General features: G+C 38.9%; 1 protein-coding gene across 5 annotated transcripts in view; it reads right to left on the bottom strand.

The window, feature by feature from the left end:
• The window catches only part of PROKR1 (prokineticin receptor 1), a 79,815-nt gene that overhangs the window by 28,923 nt on the left and 24,315 nt on the right, over positions 1-26,577 (bottom strand). For 4 of the 5 annotated variants that reach the window (XM_063594901.1, XM_055107884.2, XM_055107881.2 and 1 more), the window contains one exon: positions 17,148-17,296. The gene's annotated coding sequence lies outside the window, so the exon portion shown is untranslated. Of the gene's footprint in view, positions 1-1,205; positions 2,374-17,147; positions 17,297-26,577 lie in introns of all 5 variants that reach the window. The other variant, XM_055107883.2, reaches the window with a different exon arrangement.

The following is a 26,577-nucleotide window of genomic DNA, read 5'->3' on the forward strand; positions in this document are numbered from 1 at the left end:
GACCCTGGGAAAGGAATGCATTCCTGGGGGGAGGTCTATAAACGGCCGCTCTGGGAGTGTCTGTCTTATGCGTTTGAGATAAGGAATGAAATATGCCCTGGTCTCCTGCAGTACCCTCAGGCTTATTAGGGTGGGGAAAAAACCCCACCCTGGCAAATTTGAGGTCAGACCAGTTCTCTGCTCTCGAGCCCTGTTTTCTGTTGTTTAAGATGTTTATCAAGACAATATGTGCACAGCTGAACACAGACCCTTATCAGTAGTTCTCAATTTGCCTTTGTCCTGTTTCCCCAGAAGCATGTGATCTTTGTTCTCCTTTTTGCCCTTTGAAGCATGGGATCTTGTGACCTACCCCCTGTTCTTGCACCCCCTCCTCTTTTGAAATCCTTAATAAAACTTGCTGGATTTAAGGCTCAGGTGGGCAACATGGTCCTACCAATACGTGATGTCACCCCTGGAGGCCCAGCTGTAAAATTCCTCTCTTTGTACTCTTTCTCTTTGATTCTCAGCCAGCCAACACTTATGGAAAATAGAAAGAACCTAAGTTGAAATATTGGGGGCAGGTTCCCCCGATATTTTACAAAGGATGTTTTTCATTTATTACGTTGATCAAGCTATAAGCCTTAGGATTGACCTTCTATGGTAGAATTGTAGTAGCCTGATGGTGAGTGGGAGAGATATTTGGGGAACAGACTGATCTTTCCTGGAGCCACAGAAATTGGAAAATTAGTTAACTCCTTGCTAATGAACCACTCTGCACTCTCCTCCAGTCTGCTAAGGCTTCCCTGAAACTGCTCCCCATTCTGCCAGTCTGCTGGGTAAGGCAGTGCAGAGTGCAGCCCATACAAAATGCAGACAGGAAGATGAATGGGGACTGAAGCTCAGCCCATGTGCCTCATGCCATGCTGATAGATAGCCTTTCTGTGGCCCGAGTTCATCTAGTAGAAGCTGCATCCTTTTCTAGTTTGCACAGAGACATATTAAGCACTAGCAGTGGCCCAGATTTTGTCCATTGGATCAATACTTGGCCTTATTTTAAAGCCTGTGCTTTATCAATTCAGCTTGCCAGTGGATGATCATTTACATCTCATTTTACATTCCACCATTCTATATTCACTTAAATGAAGAGGACCCAACATGGAAGGCTAGAGTACACAGTTCACATTTCTACTCATTGTTATCTGTATGATGGTGTGAAACTTGCTTACCTTCTCTCAGATTCAGCTTTGGCATAATCTCTAAGGTCCCTTCTAGCTCTAAAACTGCATGATTCTTTGTGACACCAGGTTAGAGATGTCTTCCGCACTGCTAAATTTGTTCCAAATCAATGAAGTGAGTTCCCTGGGCTTTGAGACACAGCCCCTATCACTGAATGAGTGGCCTAGGAGAAGCCAGAAAGCCTACTTTGACACCATTAACCACACTCTCACTGAAGCCGATCAGCTTTGCTCCCATATGCTTTAGACCCTGGTGCATATTCCTGAAGATGTCCTTTGGTTGCCACAGAACCCATTCTGCTCCACCTTCTGAAACTTCCAGTGGTAGTCCTCAAGCTTGTTTTTGCAGATGAAAGATGGTTTGGAAAGATTTCAGGTTCTTCTCAGAGACCTGTTTGATGTGGACCACCTGTTGCTTGCCTGCACTATTGGCAAGCATTAGGTACTTGTCAACGTCATCCTTTGGGCTGTTGGTACAATGTCAATCTATTCTGTCAGCTTCAGGATCTCCTCTTGCAGGGCAGCAATAGCGGCTTTTGTGCACTGAGCACCTAGTGTTCCATCGATGAGACCTGGGTGGATGTTGCCATCAGTGTTGGTGGATACTGCACTAGAGATCTGAGCAAGAGTGCTTACTTCCAAATGCTCCATCTATTCTGCAGTTGCCTCCTCTCCTGATTGACATGTAGCAGCAGCACAAGCTATTTCCACCACAGCTGAGCTGGTAGGAGCATTAGTCACAGATGAAGAAAACCTAGGTTGGCTTGACTGCTTGATAGCTGCCATATCCTGGCCGTATACCCTACTGATTTTGAGACTTTCCTTTGAGGCCTCTGGCTTGCCCTGCCTGCCATAAAAATTTGTCTTGTCTTCATCTTGAATGGTACTTGGATTTGTTGCAGGAACTGATTCAGAGCTGTGGGGTGGGAGGTGGGGCTACTCTCAATCTCAGCACATGTGTTCTGGCTTTCCAGATCTATTTCAGGTTCTGGATCTGCCTGAATTTTCTGCACATCACATGGAGACATGGATGACTTCTTGGGCTGCTGCCAGAAGAGATGCTTCAAGCCTTGGCCAATCACATTAAAGTACTCCAGAGCACTGTGGGTCATTCTAGACAATTTGTTTTCTGACTCTGTCTGCTTCCTGGCCTTTGCATCTGCAAAGTAGAAAATGTGGCATTTTCTACTTTGAAAACTTTTCATTTTCTTGATGATATTTTCCCCTTATCTCTCCTCCTCTAATTAAGGAAAGACTGCAACCAAACTATCCCTCCCTGATACAGGACACTGTACCAATAGAGCAGTCCCTCCTCCATCCTACCTCAATCACACCCTGTGGTTCTTTATAACACAGTATATCTTTGATGCTAACTGTCACCAGGAAACCTTTCTCCTTAACCCAATGAAACAATAATCGTCTTTCACTAATATCTTAGCCGTGTGATTGTGTGACTAGATTATACTTGGAGTCAGTAACAGAAAACAAACCACATACACTAATTATAAAATCTTTGGATCTGTTTTTAATTCCATGCAACTGATGTGGTAAAGTGACAGAAGATGAGCTAAACACAAATCTGGATTTTGTTCTGTCACTATCTGGGTGGCCTTAAAAATGCTACTTGGCCTTTCTGGGTCTCAATTTTCTCACTCATTCAGAAAAATATCATTTGATTACCCTCTATGTGCCAGGTCCTGTGTTAATCACAGGTAAAGAAGACATGATCTAGACTCTGTTGATAGGGAAGATAAATAAAAAGAAAGAAAAGAACAGAAGGGAGCGAGGGAGGGAGGGAAGGAAGGAAAGAAGGAAGGAAGGGAGAGAGGGAAGGAGGGAGGAAGGGAGGGAGGAAGGAAGGAAAGGTGAGAGGGAGGGAGACAAGGAGAAAGGGAAGGAAGGAGCAAGTAAATATATAATAATAAATTTTAACATAAGATTTGTGCTTTTCAAACTTTTACTTTAGCCAAAATACTATTTGTTCAAGACAAATCTAACGTAGCAGCACTGACTTGCAAAATACAGCATGGCCCCACCCTGTTGATCTCTACCACTCTCTCCTATGGCACTCTGCCCTTGTTCATCCCACCTCTGCCACTGTGGTCTTGTCATTCCTGAATCATGCTAACCTCACTCCCAACTCAGGGTCTTGCCACCTGCTGCTCCCCTTGCTTGGAACATTTCCCCCATATCTTCAGATGACCTGACCTTCATTTCATTCATATCTTTGCTTAAATATCACCTCAGAGAGGACACCTCTGATAACCCTATCTAAAATCATTTTGTGTTCCCCAGTGCCTTCCTACCTTGTTCTGCTTTATTTTTTTATCATTTATTTCCACTTGAAATTATATGCTTTTTCATTTTTATTTTCTGTCTCATCAATGTAAATTCCATGACAAGGTCTCTGCTTTCCTAATTTCTCTTTGTAACTTCTTTTATCAGGCCAGACTCATAGTAGGAGCTCCATTAATATTTGTCAAATGAACATTAGGAGAGAGACGACTAAAGGGGGAATGGTTCTGTTGAAACATTGAGATAGGAAGCTAAGTCCTGTGCAATCTATTTCCTCCCCATGTAGCCCCTGAGGACACTTTCAGGTCTAACACTGCAGGACACAAATTATTTCATCAGGAAAGAGGTCTTAAACATTAAACTTTATTTTTCATTCATTTTTAAATTCCAAAACATGTACTCTGTTCTAGAATAAAAGCTATGCTATGTGCTTGGACTCAAGGAGACAATAACATTATCTATTCTGTCTTGGAGTTTATTGTCTAGCTATAAAAAATTAATCTAAATTAATGGGATGATATGATAGAGAAGCTGGGGCACACAGAAGACAGAGTAACTGCCTGCAGGACACCTTACATTTCTCCTCCATAAAAGGGATGTTTACTTCTCAGCTACAAAGTTTACTATAAGAATAAAATGAGAAGATGGATATGAAAGTGTTTGAAATACTGCAGAACATCCTCAAAAATCCAGTGTGAGTATGATTATTCAAGATTAAATAGAACATCAGGAAAAATGGCAGAGTAAGAAACTCAGGAGTTTTGCCCCCTATGAAAGCAACAAAAAATAAACTGTCAGAATCTTTCAAAATTAACTTTTTTGGAACTCTGGAAATTAGCCAGAGATTGAGTAATATAAGAACTTATTAAAAAAAAAACTAGGTAAGGGCCAGGCGTGGTGGCTCACACCTGTAATCCCAGCACTTTGGGAGGCCAAGGCAGGTGGATCACAAGGTCAAGAGATTGAGACCATCCTGGCTAACATGGTGAAACCCCATCTCTACTAAAAATACAAAAACTAACCAGGTGTGGTGGCATGTGGCATAGTCCCAGCTACTCAGAAGGCTGAGGCAGGAGAATCGCTTGAACCCAGGAGGCGGAGGTTGCAGTGAGCTGAGATGGCACCACTGCACTCCAGCCTGGCGACAGAGTGAGACTCCGTCTCGAAAAACAAACAAACAAACAAACAAACAAACAAAAAACTGTAAGAACAACAAGCATTGTGGGGTTTCAATTTACCCTAGTGCAAGCCCTTCTCCCAGGCCCAGCAGTAGTCTTGGAAATAATAGCCTATATTCCCAGCACCACTGGAAGTGGATTAACTGTATTCACAAAAAATTTGTCATTATGTAACCTATCTGGTGACTTCCTGGAAGACTGCTTGAAAGCCTTATCTTTATCTTACATGACTCAATACTTACCCACTGTTAAAGCTAAAGCTGCTAACCAGGGGGGCATTTGTCAAAAACAATTATAGGCAAAAGTTTTAATCATTATTGCCAAAGGCAATGAATAATAGTTGGGCAAACAATAGACTGACCTCAAAACTTGAAAAGAAAGAATGGGGAATGAAAAGCTTTAAAACACTTCCACATATTTCTGGGAATCTAGAAAGCCACATGCTTGCCCAGAGCTGTGCACATGCTCAAGAAAGATGTAAAAAGGCTCTTACTTTTGGCTGACCCTGAGACTCTGTACAAAAAGAAAGTGAAGCCCAAGGCAAAGTTGTAAGCTGTGCTAGGCTGAGTTTTGAAGGCATGCCTCAATACACACAGAGCCCTTAGAAAAAAATGGAAGAATTTTTAGTTCCAGGTGTCTAAGAAAATCTCTGTCCAATCATTAGGTGACCACTAAGCTCATAGAACAGAAACTTCAGTTACCACACATGACAAAGAATACAGACATTACAGAATTCATTCAGAAAAGTCACTTAAAAAGGAAAGGCCCAACGTACAACAAGCAGCAAAAGCGAGTCATCTAAGCAACCAAAGAAAAAATACACATAGGTTGGACTTTATCAAATTAAAAGCTTTTGGCACCGAAGGACACTATCTCAAGAAAGTGAAAAGACAACCACAGAATGAGAACAAACATTCACAAATCATATATCTAATAGGGGTCTAGTATCCAAAATATGTAGAACCAGGCACAGTGGCTCACACCTGTAATCCCAGCATTTTGGGAGACTAAGTCAGAAGGACCACTTTAGGCCAGGAGTTTCAGACTAGCCTGGACAACATAGCAAGCCCCTATGTCTATAAAAAAATTAAAAATTAGTTGCGTATGTGGTGGCATGTGCCTGTACTCCTGGCTACTCAGGAAGCTGAGGTGGGACAATCCTTTTGAGGCTGCAGGGAACTATGATCATGCCACTGTACTTGAGCCTGGGTGATAGAGTGAGGCCCTGTCTCAAAAAAAATTTTTTTAAGTGAAAGTAAAATAAAATATAGAGAGAATTCTTCAACAACAAGATGACAAATAACCCTATTTTTAAATGCACAAGTGATTGGAATAGACATTTCTCCAAAGGAGATATACAAATGGCCAGTAATCACATACAAACATACTTAACACCATTAGCCAATGGGAAATGCAGAGTGGGCACAATGCCTCATGCCTGTAATCCCAGCACTTTGGGAGGCCATGGCAGGATGATTGCTCGAGGCCAGTAGTTCAAGACCAGCCTGGGCAACAGAGCAAGACCCTACTTAAACAAAGAAAAAGCAGGGGAAATGCAAATCAAAACCTCAATGAGATACCACTTTATATGCACTAGAATAGCTATTTTTTTTTTTAAAAGGAGACTAACAACCATTGATGAGGATGTAGAGAAACTAGAATCTTCATAATACAGTGATGGCAAGAATGTAAAATGGTGCAGCCATTTTGGCATTAAGGAAAAAAATTGGCATTTCCTCAACTAGTTAAATATAGAATTATATGACCCAGAAATTTCATTTTTACATATACACCCAAGAGAATTAAAATATATGTACACTTATTAATTTGTACATGAATATTAATAACTGCATTATTCACAATAGCCAAAAACATCAAAATGTCTATTGACTGATGAACGGATGAAGTGAAGGAATGGAATATTATTTGGCAATAAAAAAGAATGAACTGCAGATACACGCTAAAACACGGATAACCCTTAAAAACATTACGTTAAGTGAAAGAAGACAGTCACAAAAGGCCGCATACTGTATGATTCCTTTTTTATTAAATATCCCCAGTAGGAAAATCCATAGATACAAAAAAGCAAATGGTGGTTGCTGGAGTAAGGGAGAATGGGGAATGACTGTTTGTCATATACTGAATGCCTGTGTCCCCCCAAAATCCACATATTGAAGCCTTAGCCCCCTATGTGATGGTATTTGGAGATGGGTCCTTTAGGAGGTAACGAGGTTTAGAGGAGGACATGAGGGTAGTCCTTTCTTAATTAGTAGGACTGCTAAAACAAATTAACATAGACTGAGTGGCTTAAACAACCAACCATTCTAGAGGTTGTAAAGTCCAAGATAAAGGTGCTGGCATATTTGCCGTCTGGTGCAAATGATTCTCTTCTTATAGTATCCTCACATGATAGAAATAGAGACCATCTCTCTTGTGTTTCTTCTTCTAAGGGCATTAATCCCATCCATGAGGGCTGCACCTTGATAACCTAATTACCTCCTCCACCTCCAAATACCATCGCACTAGGAATTGGGGTTTCAACATATGAATTTTGGAGGGACACAAACATTCAGTCCAGAGCAGGCCCTTATGATTGGCTTAGTGTCCCTATAAGATTAGGAAGAGACTGGTATTTGCTTTCCCTTTGCCATATAAAGACATAGCAATATGGGGTTCAGGACATGCCATCCCAAAATATGATTGCAGGAGATAAGAATATGTACTTTGGGCATAAGATTATATGGACTGGTTATTTTGATAAGCTAGACACAAGAGAAGTTCTGAAAAGTTACCCTTTTGTAAGAGAAGTTTACATGTATAAAGGAAATCTCCATTGGTAAGGGTATCTCCCTCTCTGTATCAGGAAAAATATGACTAAACTAAATCACTAGAGGCTCAATCAATGGAGAAAGTATTGACTTAAATCTGTGTAAGAAACTTTACCCTTGTTTTAAGATGCTTTTTTGGCCATCTCTTAATGAGGCATTTCCTTCGTTCCTTCCTTCCTTCCTTCCCTCCTTCCTTCATTTTTTTGAGACAAGGTCTCATTCTGTTACCCAGGCTGGAGTGTAGCAGCATGATCATGGCTCACTGCAGCCTCAACCTCCTGGGCACAAGCAATTCTCCCACCTCAGTCTCCTAAGTAGCTGGAACCACAAGCATATGCCACCAAGCCTGGCTAATATATTTTTTAATTTTTTGTAGAAACAGGGTCTCCCTGTGTTGCCCAGGCTGATCTCAAACTCCTGGGCTCAAGCGGTCCTCCAGCCTCAGCCTCCCAAAGTGTTGAGGTTACAGACATGAGCCACTGCACCCAGCCCCACACACCCTTCTTTCTTTATCTCAGAGAATGATGGTATTTAGGCCTAAAGTCTAAGACAACTCTTTGAGATCATCTCTAGAGATTTACTCATCATTCTGGGTCAACTCCTAAGTATACAGGAGGTATACATGTTATTAAACTTTGTTTGTTTTTCTCTTGTTAATTTATCTTTTTTACAGAGTCCAGCTAAGATCTCCAGAAGGGTGGAGAAGAAAATTATTTTTCCTCCCATACAGCAAGAGGGCAGCCATCTGCAAGCCAGGAAGAGGGCCTTCAGCAAGAACCTTTCCACACCAGCACCCTGATCTTGAACTTCCCAGTCTCCAGAACTGTGAGAAATAAATGTCTGTCATTTATGTCACCCAGTCTATGGTATTTTGTTATAGCAGTGAAAGATGACTAAGACACTGCTTAATGGGATGATGAAAATGTTTTGGAACTTGATGTAATTGGTGGTTGCATAACATTGTGAGTGTACTAAATGCCACTGAATTGTTTATTTTATAGTGGTTAATTTTATGTTATGTGGACTATACTTCAATTTTATTTCATTTTATTTTATTTTATTTTTAAGAAGTGTCTGGAATTCCCATCTGGAATTTATTTTTATTTATTTATTTATTTATTCAATAGGTTATTGGGGTACAGGTGGTATTTGGTTACACAAGTAAGTTCTTTAGTGGTGCTTTGTGAGATTTTGATGAATCCATCACCTGAGTAGTATACACGGCACCCAATTTGTGGTCTTTTATCCCTTATCCCCTTCCCACCCTCTCCCACTGAGTTCCCAAAGTCCATTGCATCATTCTTATGCCACTGTGTCCTCATAGCTTAGCTCCCACATATCAGTGAGAACATAGAATGTTTGGTTTTCCAGTCCTGTGTTACTTCGCTTAGAATAATAATCTCCAATCTCATCCAGATCGCTGCAAATGCCATTAATTCATTCCTTTTTATGGCTGAGTAGTACTCCATCGAGTATATATACCACAGTTTCTTTATCCACTCATCGATTGATGGGCATTTGGGTTGGTTCCACAATTTTGCAATTGCAAATTGTGCTGCTATAAACATGCGTGTGCAAGTATCTTTTTCGTATAATGACTTATTTTCCTCTGGGTAGATACTCAGTAGTGGGATTGCTGGATCAAATGGTAATTCTACTTTTAAATTCTTTAAGGAATCTCCACACTGTTTTCCATAGTGGTTGTACTAGTTTACATTCCCACCAGCAGTGTAGAAGTGTTCCCTGATCACCACATCCACACCAACATCTGTTTTTTGATTTTTTTTATTATGGCCATTCTTGCAGGAGTAAGGAGTTATCACCTTGTGGTTTCGATTAGCAGTTCCCTGATTGTTAGTGATGTTGAGCATTTTTTCATAGGTCTGTTGGCCATTTGTATATCTTCTTCTAAGAATTTATACATCAATTTTTAAATTGCAAAATAAAAGATTAAACAGAAGCCTCCACATAATTTGAAAAATTGGTTTGCTTAAAATTAAAACTGAGCTTACACAAGAGGAAATAAAAGTCTAGGGATACATCTCACTAAACACTTCTGGTCTAGACTATTGATTATGTTGCTGCTGTTTTTAGAAACAAATTATTCCCTAATACTATATTCCCCATCTTCATAGATCTTTATAGTCCTGCTTCTCCTGTGGGAAAGAAGGGTGTATATCTTGAGTTACACAGTTGTATCTCGGTATCCACAGAGGATTGGTTCCAGGATCCTCACAGGCACCAAAATTTACAGATGCTCAGGTCTCCAATATAAAATAGTATAGTATTTGCATATAACTTATACACATCCTCCCATATACTTTAAATAATCTCTAGATTGCTTATAATGCCTAATACAAAGTAAATGCTATGTAAATAGTTGCTATATTGTATTATTTAGGGAATAATGACAACAAAAAGTTTGTACATTTTCAGGACAGATAAAATAATCCTTTTTTTTTTTCTCAACTATTTTCAGTCAAAAGTCAGTTGAATCCCTGGATGTAGATGTGGATGCAGAGCCCACAAATGTGGAGGCCCAACTGTATTTAAATTCTGATTACCTCAAAAAAGATGGGAATAGCTGTGCTAGGGCCCTTTGGCTATGGGCCAAATTCCATTCAATTCAATTCAAGTGTTTTTAAATACTTCTTTTTCCCCAGCTAAAGAAGAAATTAGGCCAGGTGAGGTGGTTCACACCTATAATCCCAGCACTTTGGGAGGCCGTGGTGGGTGGATCATGAGGTCAGGAGTTCAAGACCAGCCTGACCAATATGGTGAAACCCCATCTCTACTAAAAATACAAAAAAAAATTGCCGGGTATGGTGGCACATGTCTGTAATTCCAGCTACTCGGGGGGCTGAGGCAGGAGAATCGCTTGAACCCAACAGGCAGAGGTTGCAGTGAGCAGAGATCGGGCCACTGCACTTCAGCCTGGGCAACAGAGCAAGACTCTGTCTAAAAGAAAAAAAAACGGCCGGGTACTCCAACAGACCTGCAGCTGAGGGTCCTGTCTGTTAGAAGGAAAACTAACAAACAGAAAGGACATCCACACCAAAAACCCATCTGTACATCACCATCATCAAAGACCAAAAGTAGATAAAACCACAAAGATGGGGAAAAAACAGAGCAGAAAAACTGGAAACTCTAAAAAGCAGAGCGCCTCTCCTCCTCCAAAGGAACACAGTTCCTCACCAGCAACGGAACAAAGCTGGAGGGAGAATGACTTTGACGAGCTGAGAGAAGAAGGCTTCAGACGATCAAATTACTCCGAGCTACGGGAGGAAATTCAAACCAAAGGCAAAGAAGTTGAAAACTTTGAAAAAAGTTTAGAAGAATGTTTAACTAGAATAACCAATACAGAGAAGTGCTTAAAGGAGCTGATGGAGCTGAAAACCAAGGCTGGAGAACTACGTGAAGAATGCAGAAGCCTCAGGAGCTGATGCAATCAACTGGAAGAAAGGGTATCAGCGACGGAAGATGAAGTGAATGAAATGAAGTGAGAAGGGAAGTTTAGAGAAAAAAGAATAAAAAGAAATGAGCAAACCCTCCAAGACACATGGGACTATGTGAAAAGACCAAATCTACGTCTGATTGGTGTACCTGAAAGTGACGGGGAGAATGGAACCAAGTTGGAAAACACTCTGCAGGATATTATCCAGGAGAACTTCCCCAATCTAGCAAGGCAGGCCAATATTCAGATTCAGGAAATACAGAGAACGCCACAAAGATACTCCTCGAGAAGAGCAACTCCAAGACACATAATTGTCAGATTCGCCAAAGTTGAAATGAGGGAAAAAATGTTAAGGGCAGCCAGAGAGAAAGGTCGGGTTACCCTCAAAGGGAAGCCCATCAGACTAACAGCTGATCTCTCGGCAGAAACTCTACAAGCCAGAAGAGAGTGGGGACCAATATTCAACATTCTTAAAGAAAAGAATTTTCAACCCAGAATTTCATATCCAGCCAAACTAAGCTTCATAAGTGAAGGAGAAATAAAATACTTTACAGACAAGCAAATGCTGAGAGATTTTGTCACCACCAGGCCTGCCCTAAAAGAGCTCCTGAAGGAAGCGCTAAACATGGAAAGGAACAACTGGTACCAGCCACTGCAAAATCATGCCAAAATGTAAAGACCATTGAGACTAGGAAGAAACTGCATGAACTAATGAGCAAAATAACCAGGTAACATCATAATGACAGGATCAAATTCACACATAACAATATTAACTTTAAATGTAAATGGACTAAATGCTCCAATTAAAAGACACAGACTGGCAAATTGGATAAAGAGTCAAGACCCATCAGTGTGCTGTATTCAGGAAACCCATCTCACGTGCAGAGACACACATAGGCTCAAAATAAAAGGATGGAGGAAGATCTACCAAGCAAATGGAAAACAAAAAAAGGCAGGGGTTGCAATCCTAGTCTCTGATAAAACAGACTTTAAACCAACAAAGATCAAAAGAGACAAAGAAGGCCATTACATAATGGTAAAGGGAACAATTCAACAAGAAGAGCTAACTATCCTAAATATATATGCACCCAATACAGGAGCACCCAGATTCATAAAGCAAGTCCTGAGTGACCTACAAAGAGACTTAGACTCCCACACATTAATAATGGGAGACTTTAACACCCCACTATCAACATTAGACAGATCAACGAAACAGAAAGCCAACAAGGATACCCAGGAATTGAACTCAGCTCAGCACCAAGCAGACCTAATAGACATCTACAGAACTCTCCACCCCAAATCAACAGAATATACATTTTTTTCAGCACCACACCACACCTATTCCAAAATTGATCACATACTTGGAAGTAAAGCTCTCCTCAGCAAATGTAAAAGAACAGAAATTATAACAAACTATCTCTCAGACCACAGTGCAATCAAACTAGAACGCAGGATTAAGAATCTCACTCAAAACTGCTCAACTCATGGAAACTGAACAACCTGCTCCTGAATGACTACTGGGTACATAACGAAATGAAGGCAGAAATAAAGATGTTCTTTGAAACCAACGAGAACAAAGACACAACATGCCAGAATCTCTGGGACACATACAAAGCAGTGTGTAGAGGGAAATTTATAGCACTAAATGCCCATAAGAGAAAGCAGGAAAGATCCAGAATTGACACCCTAACATCACAATTAAAAGAACTAGAAAAGCAAGAGCAAACACATTCAAAAGCTAGCAGAAGGCAAGAAATAACTAACATCAGAGCAGAACTGAAGGAAATAGAGACACAAAAAACCCTTCAAAAAATTAATGAATCCAGGAGCTGGTTTTTTGAAAGGATCAACAAAATAGATAGACCACTAGCAAGACTAATAAAGAAAAAAAGAGAGAAGAATCAAATAGACTCAATAAAAAATGATAAAGGGGATATCACCACCGATCCCACAGAAATACAAACTACCATCAGGGAATACTACAAACACCTCTACGCAAATAAATTAGAAAATCTAGAAGAAATGGATAAATTCCTTGACACATACACTCTCCCAAGACTAAACCAGGAAGAAGTTGCATCTCTGAATAGACCAATAACAGGAGCTGAAATTGTGGCAATAATCAATAGCTTACCAACCAAAAAGAGTCCAGGACCAGATGGATTCACAGCCAAATTCTACCAGAGGTACAAGGAGAAACTGGTACCATTCCTTCTGAAACTATTCCAATCAATAGAAAAAGAGGGAATCCTCCCTAACTCATTTTCTGAGGCCAGCATCATCCTGATGCCAAAGCCAGGCAGAGACACAACCAAAAAAGAGAATTTTAGACCAATATCCTTGATGAACACTGATGCAAAATTCCTCAATAAAATACTGGCAAACTGAATCCAGCAGCACATCAAAAAGCTTATCCACCATGATCAAGTGGGCTTCAGCCCTGGGATGCAAGGCTGGTTCAATATACGCAAATCAATAAATGTAATCCAGCATATAAACAGAATCACAGACAAAAACCACATGATTATCTCAATAGATGCAGAAAAGGCCTTTGACAAAATTCAACAACGCTTCATGCTAAAAACTGTCAATAAATTAGGTATTGATGGGACATATCTCAAAATAGTAAGAGCTATCTATGACAAACCCACAGCCAATATCATACTGAATGGGCAAAAACTGGAAGCATTCCCTTTGAAAACTGGCACAAGACAGAGATGCCCTCTCTCACCACTCCTATTCAACATAGTGTTGGAAGTTCTGGCCAGGGCAATTAGGCAGGAGAAGGAAATAAAGGGTATTCAATTAGGAAAAGAGGAAGTCAAATTGTCCCTGTTTGCAGACGACATGACTGTATATCTAGAAAACCCCATTGTCTCAGCCCAAAATCTCCTTAAGCTGATAAGCAACTTCAGCAAAGTCTCAGGATACAAAATCAATGTACAAAAATCACAAGCATTATTATACACCAACAACAAACAAACAGAGAGCCAAATCATGAGTGAACTCCCATTCACAACTGCTTCAAAGATAATAAAATACCTAGGAATCCAACTTACAAGGGATGTGAAGGACCTCTTCAAGGAGAACTACAAACCACTGCTCAAAGAAATAAAAGAGGATACAAACAAATGGAAGAACATTCCATGCTCATGGGTAGGAAGAATCAATATCATGAAAATGGCCATACTGCCCAAGGTAATTTACAGATTCAATGCCATCCCCATCAAGCTACCAATGACTTTCTTCACAGAATTGGAAAAAACTACTTCAAAGTTCATATGGAACCAAAAAAGAGCCTGCATCGCCAAGTCAATCCTAACCCAAAAGAATAAAGCTGGAGGCATCACACTACCTGACTTCAAACTATACTACAAGGCTACAGTAACCAAAACAGCATGGTACTGGTACCAAAACAGAGATATACATCAATGGAACAGAACAGAGCCCTCAGAAATAACACTGCATATCTACAACTATCTGATCTTTGACAAACCTGAGAAAAACAAGCAATGGGGAAAGGATTCCCTATTTAATAAATGGTGCTGGGAAAACTGGCTAGCCATATGTAGAAAGCTGAAACTGGATCCCTTCCTTACACCTTATACAAAAATCAATTCAAGATGGATTAAAGACTTAAACGTTAGACCTAAAACCATAAAAACTCTAGAAGAAAACCTAGGCATTACCATTCAGGACATAGGCATGGGCAAGGACTTCATGTCTAAAACACCAAAAGCAATGGCAACAAAAGCCAAAATTGACAAATGGGATCTAATTAAACTAAAGAGCTTCTGCACAGTAAAACAAACTACCATCAGAGTGAACAGGCAACCTACAAAATGGGAGAAAATTTTCACAACCTACTCATCTGACAAAGGGCTAATATCCAGAATCTACAATGAACTCAAACAAATTTACAAGAAAAAAACAAACAACCCCATCAAAAAGTGAGCGAAGGACATGAACAGACACTTCTTAAAAGAAGACATTTATGCAGCCAAAAAACACATGAAAAAATGCTCACCATCACTGGCCATCAGAGAAATGCAAATCAAAACCACAATGAGATACCATCTCACACCAGTTAGAATGGCAATCATTAAAAAGTCAGGAAACAACAGGTGCTGGAGAGGATGTGGAGAAATAGGAACACTTTTACACTGTTGGTGAGACTGTAAACTAGTTCAACCATTGTGCAAGTCAGTGTGGCGATTCCTCAGGGATCTAGAACTAGAAATACCATTTGACCCAGCCATCCCATTACTGAGTATATACTCAAAGGACTATAAATCATGCTGCTATAAAGACACATGCACATGTATGTTTATTGCGGCATTATTCACAATAGCAAAGACTTGGAACCAACCCAAATGTCCAACAATGATAGACTGGATTAAGAAAATGTGGCACATATACACCATGGAATACTATGCAGCCATAAAAAAGGATGAGTTCATGTCCTTTGTAGGGACATGGATGAAATTGGAAATCATCATTCTCAGTAAACTATCGCAAGAACAAAAAACCAAACACTGCATATTCTCACTTATAGGTGGGAATTGAACAATGGGAACACATGGACACAGGAAGGGGAACATCACACTCTGGGGTCTGTTTTGGGGTGGGGGGAGGGGGGAGGGATAGCATTGGGAGATTTACCTAATGCTAGATGACGAGTTGGTGGGTGCAGTGCACCAGCATGGCACATGTATACATATGTAACTAACCTGCACATTGTGCACATGTACCCTAAAATTTAAAGTATAATAATAATAAATAAATAAATAAAAAGAAAACAATCAAAAATAAATAAATAAAAGAAAAAAACAAAATTAACATGTTGAACCATTTGTTATTTCCTTTCCTGTGGTCTTCTCAGAAAATGAACATTTAGGTTCTATCACACATGCCAAATCCTGTCCAGAGCCTGGGGTAGGCGTTTTGGTTACAGAGCATGACCAGGCTGCCTAGTATTTTTATGGGACACAAAGTCCTGCCCTGTGGAACCTTTAAGGAAAGGAGTGAGATCCAGCTCAAAGGTCAGCAATTTGAGTAATCAGCAGAAAAAGCTCCAGCAAGAGTAGCTAGTGGATTAAAAACACAACCCTATGTAATTGTCAGAGGCATTTAAACCAGAGTGACTCCATCTTGTATAGAGGCTGGGTAAAAGAAAGCTGAGACCTACTGGGCTGTATTTCCAGGAGGTTAGGCATTCTAAGTCACAGGATGAAATAGGAGGTCGGCACAAGATACAGGTCATAAAGACCTTGCCAATAAAACAGGTTGCAGAAAAGAAGCCAGCCAAAACCCACTAGAACTAAGATGACGATGAGAGTGATCTCTGGTCATCCTCATGGCTTATTATACACTAATTATAATGCGTTAGCATGCTAAAAGGCACTTCTACCAGCACCATGACAATTTACAAACGCCATGGCAATATCAGGAAGTTACCCTACATGGTCTAAAAAAGGGAGGAACCCTCAGTTCTGGAAATTTCCCACCCCTTTCCCAGAAAACTCAAGAAACCACCATTTTTAAGCATATAATGAAGAAGTATCTGCCTTCACTTAGAAGCCCTGGTAATGCCACTTAGATGACTGCATCTTAGACAGTCTAGCTCGAGCTCTTTTTTTTTTGGTGGGGGGGAGGGGAAATGAAGTCTCACTCTTTTGCCCAGGCTGGAGTGCAGTGGCACGATCTCAGCTCACTGCAGCCTCCACCTCCCGGGTTCAAGAGATTCTTGTGCCTCAGCCTCCCAAGTAGAGAGGATTATAGGCACCCACCAAAACTAATTTTTTGTATTTTTAGTGGAGACAGAGTTTCACCATGTTGGCCAGGCTGGTCCTGAACTCCTGGCCTCAGGAGATCTGCCCACCTTGGTCTCCCAAAGTGCTGGGATTTCAGGCATGAGCCACTGCGCCCAGCCACCATTCTTTTATTCCTCTACCTTCTTAATAAACTTGCTTTCACTTTACTGTATGGATTCGCCTCAAATTCTTTCTTGTGTGAGATCCAAGAACCCTCTCTTGGGGACTTCATTGGGATCTGTTTCTATTAACATAATCTTAATCAGTCATTGTTACACCCTCTGCCCCATATGCTTTTCAGATTTTAAAAACAGTTAACATTAAATGTTTTTCACTGAGCCAGACAATAGATAGTCAAAATTTACCTATGCAGAGTGGCCCCGTCTGACGTGTTCAAGTTATTTCTGGATATGGAAGAGACAACTAACTACCAGTGGGGAAAATCCATGTTCTTCTAAAGATTTCTCTTCCTTCCTTGAAGATTCAGTTATTCTCTGGGTCCAGACACCATTCCCTGCCAAGGAAGGGAGCAAATGTTACTGAGCACCTGCCATGTGCTGGCACTGTATGTACATCATTCATTTCATACTCACCACAACTTTAAGAGGTAGATCCTTGATACAGTTTGGATGCTTATCCCTTCCAAATCTCATGTTGAAATGTGATCCCCAGTGTTGGAGGTGGGGCCTAGTGGGAGGTGTTTGGGTCATGAGGGCAGATCCCTCATGAATGGCTTGGTGCCCTCCCTGCACTAATGGTGAGTTCTCATTCTATTAGTTCAAGCAGGAATGGTATTTTAAGGGAGGCTGGCATTTCCCGCCCCCCTCTCTCTCACCACGTGACACCTTTGCTCCCCCTCCACTCTCTGCAATGAGTGAAAGCTTCCTGAGGCCTCACCAGAAGCTGAGCAGATGCTGGTGCCATGCTTGCACAGCCCACAGAACCATGAGCCAAATAAACTACTTTTCTTTATTAATTACCCAGTCTCAGGCATTCCTCTATAGCAAGGCAAAATGGATTAACACAATTCTCTCATTAGCTCCAGTGTATACTAAAGAGAGAGAGTAATGCCCCACAGTCACAAAGGTAGTAAACAGCAGAGCCAGAATCTGAACTCATGGTTCTAGAATTTGAAACTTATACCCTTTCCATTTTGGTGAGGTAAATGAAGCAGGAATGTGAAGAACAGGATTAAAAACAGGACTGAATGTGGCATCCCAATTCTCAGCTTTGTTATGGGGAACTGCTGGGACTTAAGACACAACACCACAAAATATGACTATAGGAGACCAGAATATGCCACCTGAAAATATACTTCTTTGACATATTTCAAACTGGTTATTCTGAGAAACTGCAGTCATAGGAGTCCTTGAAAAGCTGTTCTATTGCAAAATAAATTTACATCTCTAAAGGAAATCTACATTAATAAAGCACCTATATCAGGAAGAGGGATGCTCAAAAACAACTTTTATTACCTGAGAGCAGGAAATGCCATCTCAAAATATGCCACTTTCATATGCTGATTACTTCAAACTGAGGGTACTTGGAGAACAGCAAATGCAGGGAGGGGCTGTCTCTAAGCTCCCTCTATCTGCTTTCCTTATCGGCCTACAGAGAGATCCTCCAGAAGGAACTCAGTTGTCATCAACCAGGGAAGACTGGCTCATATCACAGCAGAGGAGACTGGGGTTGGCAAACCATGCATAGACAAACTTGGTCACAGACTTCAACTACACTTCTGATGGCCCATTCACCTTCCTCAAAACTCATTTACTCCACTCTAAGTTGCCTACATCCCCTCACCCCACTGAAGAGGGTATATAAGCTTCCAGATCCCACTGAGTTTTGGGTATTCTTTTTTCTTTCATGTGATGCCTCTGCCCCACTGTGCCCCCGCCTCTGCACATAATGAATTTGTATACCTTTTTTCCTGTGAATCTGTGTTATGTCAATTTAATTCACAGCTCAGCCAAAGAACCAAGAAGGGTGGATGGAAGCCATCTTTGACTTCCCTACAGGACCAAGAGTGTTCCTGAGGGTTTATTTTGTTACCTCTAGAAATGTGATTTTTAATGAGTTTTGCATCAGAATCACCTGAGGAATGTTTTCATTATACATATGCCTGGGATTCACCACTCCAGTGAAACCCTGTCTCTACTAAAAATACAAAAACATTAGCTGGGCATGGTGGCGGGTGCCTGTAGTCCCAGCTACTCGGGAGGCTGAGGCAGGAGAATGGCGTGAACCCAGGAGGTGGAGCTTGCAGTGAGCTGAGATTGCACCACTGCACTCCAGTCTGGGTGACAGAGCGAGACTCTGTCTCAAAAAAAAAAAAGAAAAAAAGAAAATTAAAAACAAAAACCATATGATTATCTCAGTAGATGCAGGGAAAAGTTTTTGATAAAATCCAACTTCCCTTCATAATAAGAATGCTCAACAGACTAGGCATCAAAGGAACTTATCTCAAAATAATTAGAGCCATCTATGATAAACCCACTGCCAACATCATACTGGATGGGCAAAAGCTGAATGTATTCCCCTTAAGAACAGGAAGAAGACAAGGCTCCCCTCTCTCACCACTCCTATTCAACATAGTAATAGAAGTCCTAGCCAGAGCAATAAGACAAGAGAAAGAAATAAAAAGCATCCAAATAGAAAAAGAAGTCAAAATATGTCTCTTTGCTGATGATACGATTCTATACCTAGAAAACTCTAAAGATTCCACCAAAAGGCTCCTATAACCGATAAATGACCTCAGTAAAGTTTCAGGCTATGAAATCAATTTCAACAGGCATTAGCATTTCTAGACACCAATAATGTTCAAGCTGAGAGCCAAATAAAGAATACAATCTCATTTACAATAGCCACCCAAAAATAAAATACTTAGAAATACAAAAACCAAGGAGATAAAATATATCTACAAGGAGAAATCCAAAACACTGCTGAAAGAAATCACAGATGACACTACCAAATGGAAAGACAATCCATGCTCATGGATTGAAAGAATATCATTAAAATGGTCCAACTGCACAAAGCAATCTACAGAGTCAATGCTATTCCTATCAAACTGCCAATGTTATTTTTCACAGAATTAGAAAAAACTGTCTAAAATTCATATGGAACCAAAAAAGATCCTCAATAGCCAAGATAATCCTAAACAAAAAGAACAAAGCTGAAAGCATCACATTACCCAACTTCAAAGTATATAAGGCTACAGAAACCAAAACAGCATGGTGCTGGTACAAAATAGCCATATAAACTACCAAAATATCTGGAATGCAACGAAAACAAAAACAGTGTTAAGAGAGAAGTTTATAGTGCTAAATGCTTACATCAAGAAGTTAGAACGATCTCAAATTTGGAATAGAGAACCCAGTCATAAAGCTACTTACCTACAGCCATCTAATCTTTGACAAAGCTGACAAAAATAAACAATGGGAAAATGACTTTCCATTCAACAAATAGTGCTGGGATACCAAGCTAGCCATATGCAGAAGAATGAAACTGGACATTTACCTTTCACCATATACAAAAATAAACTGAAGATGGATTAATGATTTAAGCATAAGACCTCGAACTATAAAAATTCTAGAAGAAAACCTATGAAATACCATTCTGAACATGGGCCTTGGAAAGGAATTTATGACTAAGTCCTCAAAAGCAGCTGCAACAAAACAAAAAATTGACAGTTAAACTAAACAGTTTCTGTAAAGCAAAAGAAACTATCAACAGAGCAAATAGACAACCTACATAATGGGAGAAAATATTTGCAAACTATCATCTGACAAAGGTGGAATATCCAGAATCTATAAGGAAATTTAACAATTCAACAAGCAAAAAACAAATAAAACAACCCCATTTAAAAATGTGCGAAAGACATGAATAATCACTTCTCAATACAAGTGGCCAATAAATATATTATTAAATGCTCATCATTACTAATCATCTGACAAATGCAAATTGAAACAACAACAAGATACCATCTCACACCAGTCAGAAGGCCTATTATTAAAAAGTCAAAAAACAACAGATGCTGGTGAGGCTGTGGAGAAAAGGAACATTTATATACTGTTGGTGGGAATGTAAATTAGTTCAGTAGCTGTGGAAAGCAGTTTGAAGATTTCTTGAAGAACTTAAAACAGAACTACCATTCAACCCAGCAGTCCCATTACTGGGTATATACACAAAGGAAAATAAATCATTATACCAAAAATACACATACACTTGTGTGTTCATTGCAGCACTATTCACAATAGCAAAGACATGGAATCAGCCTTGTTGCCCATAAACAGTGGATTCGATAAAGAAAATGTGGTACATATTTATTTCTATACACCATGAAATATATACAACAATAAAAAGAATGACATAATATCTTTTACAGGAGCATGGATATAGCTGGAGGCCATATCCTAAGCGAATTAACACAGAAACAAAAAAACAAATACCACATGTTCTCATTTATAAGTGGTACCTAAACATTGGATCCACATGGACAAAACAACAGACACTATGGACTACTAGTAGAGGGAGGGAAGGGAGCAAAGGTTGAAAAACTACATATTATACCCAGCTCAGTACATGAGTGACAGGATCATTCACACCTCAGACCTCAGCATCACACAACATACCAATTGACAAATCCACCCACATACCCCCGAATCTAAAATAAAAGCTGAAATTATAAAAAAAGAAAGTCTCTAAGAATATATTGAAATGCATATTAAAACTATTAAGGCAGCTTATTTAATGGCCCAATAAAAGATCAGCATAGGAAAATTAAGTTGTTTCCTTATTCATAGCAATAGCAATAACTAATCAGAAAATGTTTCATTCACAAAGGTAAAAATAATTATAAAGTACTTAAAAATAAGAGTAACAAGAAATGTGCAAGACAAGAACACTATAATGAAAATGGACATGAAAAAAGAACTGAGTAGATGGAAGGAGTCAGGACACCTGGTTGAGATTAAATTTTGTAAATATATTAGCACTTCCCACATTAAATTGTACATTTAATTCATTCCCATTAAAAATTCGAATAGAATTCCTTATTAAATTTGACAAATGTATTCTTAAGTTAATCTTTAAGAATAAGCTTCAGTTTGCTTTCTCTGTGCCTTCTGTTAGAAGGGGCCTGCTTCTCATTATCAACGGTAAGTTTTACCCTGTGGTAATTAACCAAAGAGGCAGAAGCCGAGTTACAAATGCTTCAGCAATGGCATGCCTCCCAGCTACAGCCACAAAAGTTTTTGCTTCTGTTTCAGTAGATTTACTAACGTGGGGGTGAGGGTGTTTTTGCAGGAGATGAGCAAACCATGTAGGTACCCTCAAGATGTGTACAACCATGGAACAGGAGACTGGAAGGACCCATGGATCCCAACCATGGACCAGGTTCCCCCAGTACAAGCCATGCTGAGAAACTGCTGGAGCACCAGGGTTTTACCTGTAGATGCTTAACGGACCAATGCTTTCTGACTGAACTCCTCTCTACCCTGAATACAACAGACCCTAATAGGTAGGCAGGAGTATCATCGCCCCTATTCAGCATGAAGAAGTTACAGAAGACAGACTTTCATCCTTCTGCAACCCCTAGGTTGTAAAAGGGAAAGGGGAGACATGTGGGAAGCATTCAAACCAGAGTGACTCCATTTTGAATAAGGGCTAAGAAAAATGAAGCTGGATCACCAACCAGCAATTAAGGGCTACACATCCTGCAATTGCCTTGCTCAATTTTTTTTAAAAAGGCCACCTTATGCTAGTAATAATGATAGCTGTGGCGATTTTATAAAAAAGAGAAGGGGGCACATTGCGAGAAAAGATTGCTGGGAGAGAAACTGAGGCAGGGCTTGCATGTCTGCTAGACTTTCTGGCTCCTTGCTTCTAGCACTCCCATTATCTCAAGCAGCCATATATTTCTCATTCACTTGATACACCATTTCCTTTCAATCCCCACATCCTCACCACTTGTTTCTTTGCTTGAGCACCAATAAATAGCATGAGCTTCCAGAGCTCAGGGCCTTCGCAGCCTCCACACTCGTGATGGCCCCGTTTCCCACGTTCTCTCTCAAACTGTCTTTTTCTTCGCCCCCAGGACCTGGTGTTTGGTCTTATCAATGCTACACAAATGTAGGTCCAAATTCTATGCTGTCATTTAGTACTTTTAACTTCCACAGCAGGAAGGGGAACATCACTTTGCTTTCATTTCAGGTACTTGAGAAAGTAAGTGGATGCATATTAGAGGTATTTGAAATCACCTAGAGAAACCCAAAAGACTAGAAACAAATATTCACCTTAACAAGTCTGGATGCCATAAAACATTTTATAACCAGGAGTTTCAAACCTACATGTCTGCCTAGAAGGCAATGTAAATAGGTTAAGCTGTAAGAGATAACTAGACTTGAGGTTTATCAAATGCCTCAGGTCTTCCGGTGAGGGTAGAAGTATTGAGTGTTAGTGTTTATGGTGACTACTTAATAAACCAGCCAGTTGTGACATGGCCCATGCTGTGGCCTGCAAAATGTTCCAAGTAAGTTAGGGAAGTTGATGATAATTGAAATGGGGGCCACAGTGACATCACTGACCACATGAAAACAAGAAGATACAAATCTGCTGGAAAAGCATCAGAATCGACTACAGGAGACAGAAGTTATTTTAAGAAGACTGTGTCCAATTTGCCACTTCCAATGGTAGAAGATGCATTTACTTATTACTCCCTGATGTATGACTTTTCATTTAGATCAACCATTCTTTTAAGTTAATTAAACTCTGTTTTAATTGAAAGTTTTTTGGTGTGTGCAAAAAATAAAGCAATAGCTATTAATGTATTGGCTCCATTTATAAAAGAAAAATTATATATAAACATTTTATATTGGTGTCCTCAAATAAGTCCAAATGAAATACAGTTGAGCTGATTCCAACAAAGGTTTAATCTTTTCTTTTTCAACATTCAGAATTATAGTAAAGTTTTTGGAAGTTTATTCTAGCAAAGGAAAACATTTGAAATTATTGTAAATGCTATTATAAATCCAAGTAATAAGTTCAACACTGAAAATAGAAGTACTTATTGTGTGTGTCCATCTAAATTTTAATGAAGCATAGTATTATGGTAAAAGCAATATTCTTATTAAGTTAAGAAACTTATGGAGCAGAAACATACAAAATTAGGTTTCTGCACACAAATTCATAATTATAATCAAATTTGCAATATTCTAAAAAACAAATGGAAGCCACAGTTGGCACCATTTATGAATATTACATATATACACAGAATAACATAAATACAACATCTTTACATTGATAATATCATTCAGTTAAAAAAACTCTTTAGGTTGGCATCAGGCATTCAGTTAAAAAGAAACTCTTTAGGTTGGCATCCAGTACTTTTTCTCTTTGTTTTCTGTTATTAATCAGATTCTAGAAATGTTTGTGCCTTTGAAAAACTACTTCATAAATCAACTTGTCTCAGAAATGTATTAGAATTTTTAATACTTCCTCTAAATTTTGATTGCATTTTGAGCATAAACAATTTAAAGTCTAATTATTCAATGACTATAACACCAAAACAACTTAAATTTTGAAACTTTTTGCAACATGGTACAAGTCCCAAGGAGGGCAATTTGGCAATACAGAGTGAAACTATATTTTCCCCTTGACCTAGCAATCCCACATCTAGAAATTTACCCTGAAGGTATTCTTCCATAATTATGAAATAATACATGTATGAGGTTACATTTGTGGAATTATTTTTAATAAAGACTAGAAGCATCTGACATACCCACCAATAAAGGACTTATTGAATAAATTATCATCAAAAAATTTTTTTGAAATGTTTAGAAAATTACAATTATTGAAAACAAAGCTCCTAAACAGAAATGTTGACATTTATTTCTTTCAAATCTGGAGAAATGGAAAAATTAAATGAGAGCTTTAACTCTGATAATGCTTTGGAATATCTCTACCTGTGAGAAGAGCCTTTTTATTTTTTTAACTGTGGAAAAAACACATAAAATAAAATTTGCCATCTTAACAATGTTTAAGTGTACAGCCTCAGTTAAGTATTTTCAAATTGTTTTGCATCTAATCTCCAGATCTTTTTCATCTTGCAAAATTGAAATTCCATATTCATTAAACAACTCCCCATTTTCCCACTCGCCTCAGCCTCTGAAATCACTATTCTTTTTTAATTTGACTACCCAAGCTACCTCATATAAGTAGAATCATGCAATCGCTTTGTAACTGGCTTATTTTACACAGCATGATGTCTTCAAGGGTTATTTATGCTGCAGCATGTGTCAGAATTCCTTTTGTTTTGAGGCTGAATAATATTCCATCGAATGTATATGACACGTTGTTTATCCAATCATCTGTCAGTGAACATGAGCTGCTTCCACTTCTTGACTATAATGAATAGTGACACTATAAACATGAGTGTACAAATATCTCTTTGAGATCCTGCTTTCAATACTTTTGGAAATATGCCCAGAAGTGGTATTGTTGAATCATACAATAATTCCATCTTTAATTTTTTGAGAAACTTTTTTTTTTTTATAACATAGTGTTTTCCACAGCGGCTGCACCATTTTACTTTCCTATCAGCAGTGCACAGGAGTTCCAATTTTTCCACATCCTCATCAATGCTTATTATTTTGTTTTATTTGGTTTTGATAGTAGCCATCCTAGTAGATATGAGGTTTTGATTTGCATTTACCTAATGAGTAGTGATTCTGAGCATCTTTTCATATGCTTGTTGATCATTTGTATATCTTCTTTAGTAAAATGTTTATTCAAGTCGGTTGCCCACTTTTGAATGGTTATTTGTACTTTTGTTGTTGAGTTGTAGGCATTCTTTATATATTCTCAATATTAAACCCTTATCAGACATAATATTTGCAAATATTTTCTACCATTCTATAGGTTGCTTTTGTGTTGTTGATTACATCCTTTCGTGCACAGAAGTTTTTTATTTTGATGCAGTCCAATTTGTCTATTTTCACTTTTGTGGCTTGTGCTTTGGTGTCATATTCAAGAAATTATTCCCAAATCTAATGGCATGAAGTTTTGTCCTTATGTTTTCTGCTAAGGGTTTTATAGTTGCAGGTTTTGTGTTTAGGTTCTTTAAATCCTTTTAAGTGAATTTTTGAATATGGTATGAAGTAGGCATCCAACCTCATTATTTTGCATTTTTCCAGCACTATTTGTTGAAAAAACTATTCTTTCTCCACTGAACTGTCTTGACACTGTTGTTAAAAATTATATGACCATATATATGATAATTTATTTCTGAGCTCTCTAGTCTATTACATTGGTCTGTATGTCTGTGTTATGCCAGTACCACACTGTTTGGATTACCGTAGCTTTGTAATAAGTTTTGAAATCAGAAAGTGTGAAACCTCCAGCCTCGATCTTTTTCAATATTGTTTTGGCTATCTGAGATGCTCTGAGAATTGAAATATATGACTTTTAGGATGGATTTTTCTATTTCTGCAAAAAATATCATTGATATTTTGACAAGGATTGCATTAAATTTGTAGATCCCTTTGGAAGTGTTGGCATCTTGGTGATATTAAGTCTTCTAATCTATGAACACAGAATATCTTCCCATTTATTTTTGTCCTCTTTAATTTTTCTCAGCAATGTTTATAGTTTTCAGTGTGTAAGTCTTTTACTTCTTTAACTTTATTCTTAAATATTTTATTCTTTTTGATGCTATTGTAAATGGAATTGTTTTCTTAATTTTGTTTTCAGATTGTGTATTGTTAGTGTACAGAAATACAACTGATTTTTGTGTGTTGA

This window comes from Pan paniscus, chromosome 12 (assembly GCF_029289425.2).
Source record: "Pan paniscus chromosome 12, NHGRI_mPanPan1-v2.0_pri, whole genome shotgun sequence".
In the NCBI taxonomy this organism is placed as follows: Eukaryota; Metazoa; Chordata; class Mammalia; order Primates; family Hominidae; genus Pan; species Pan paniscus.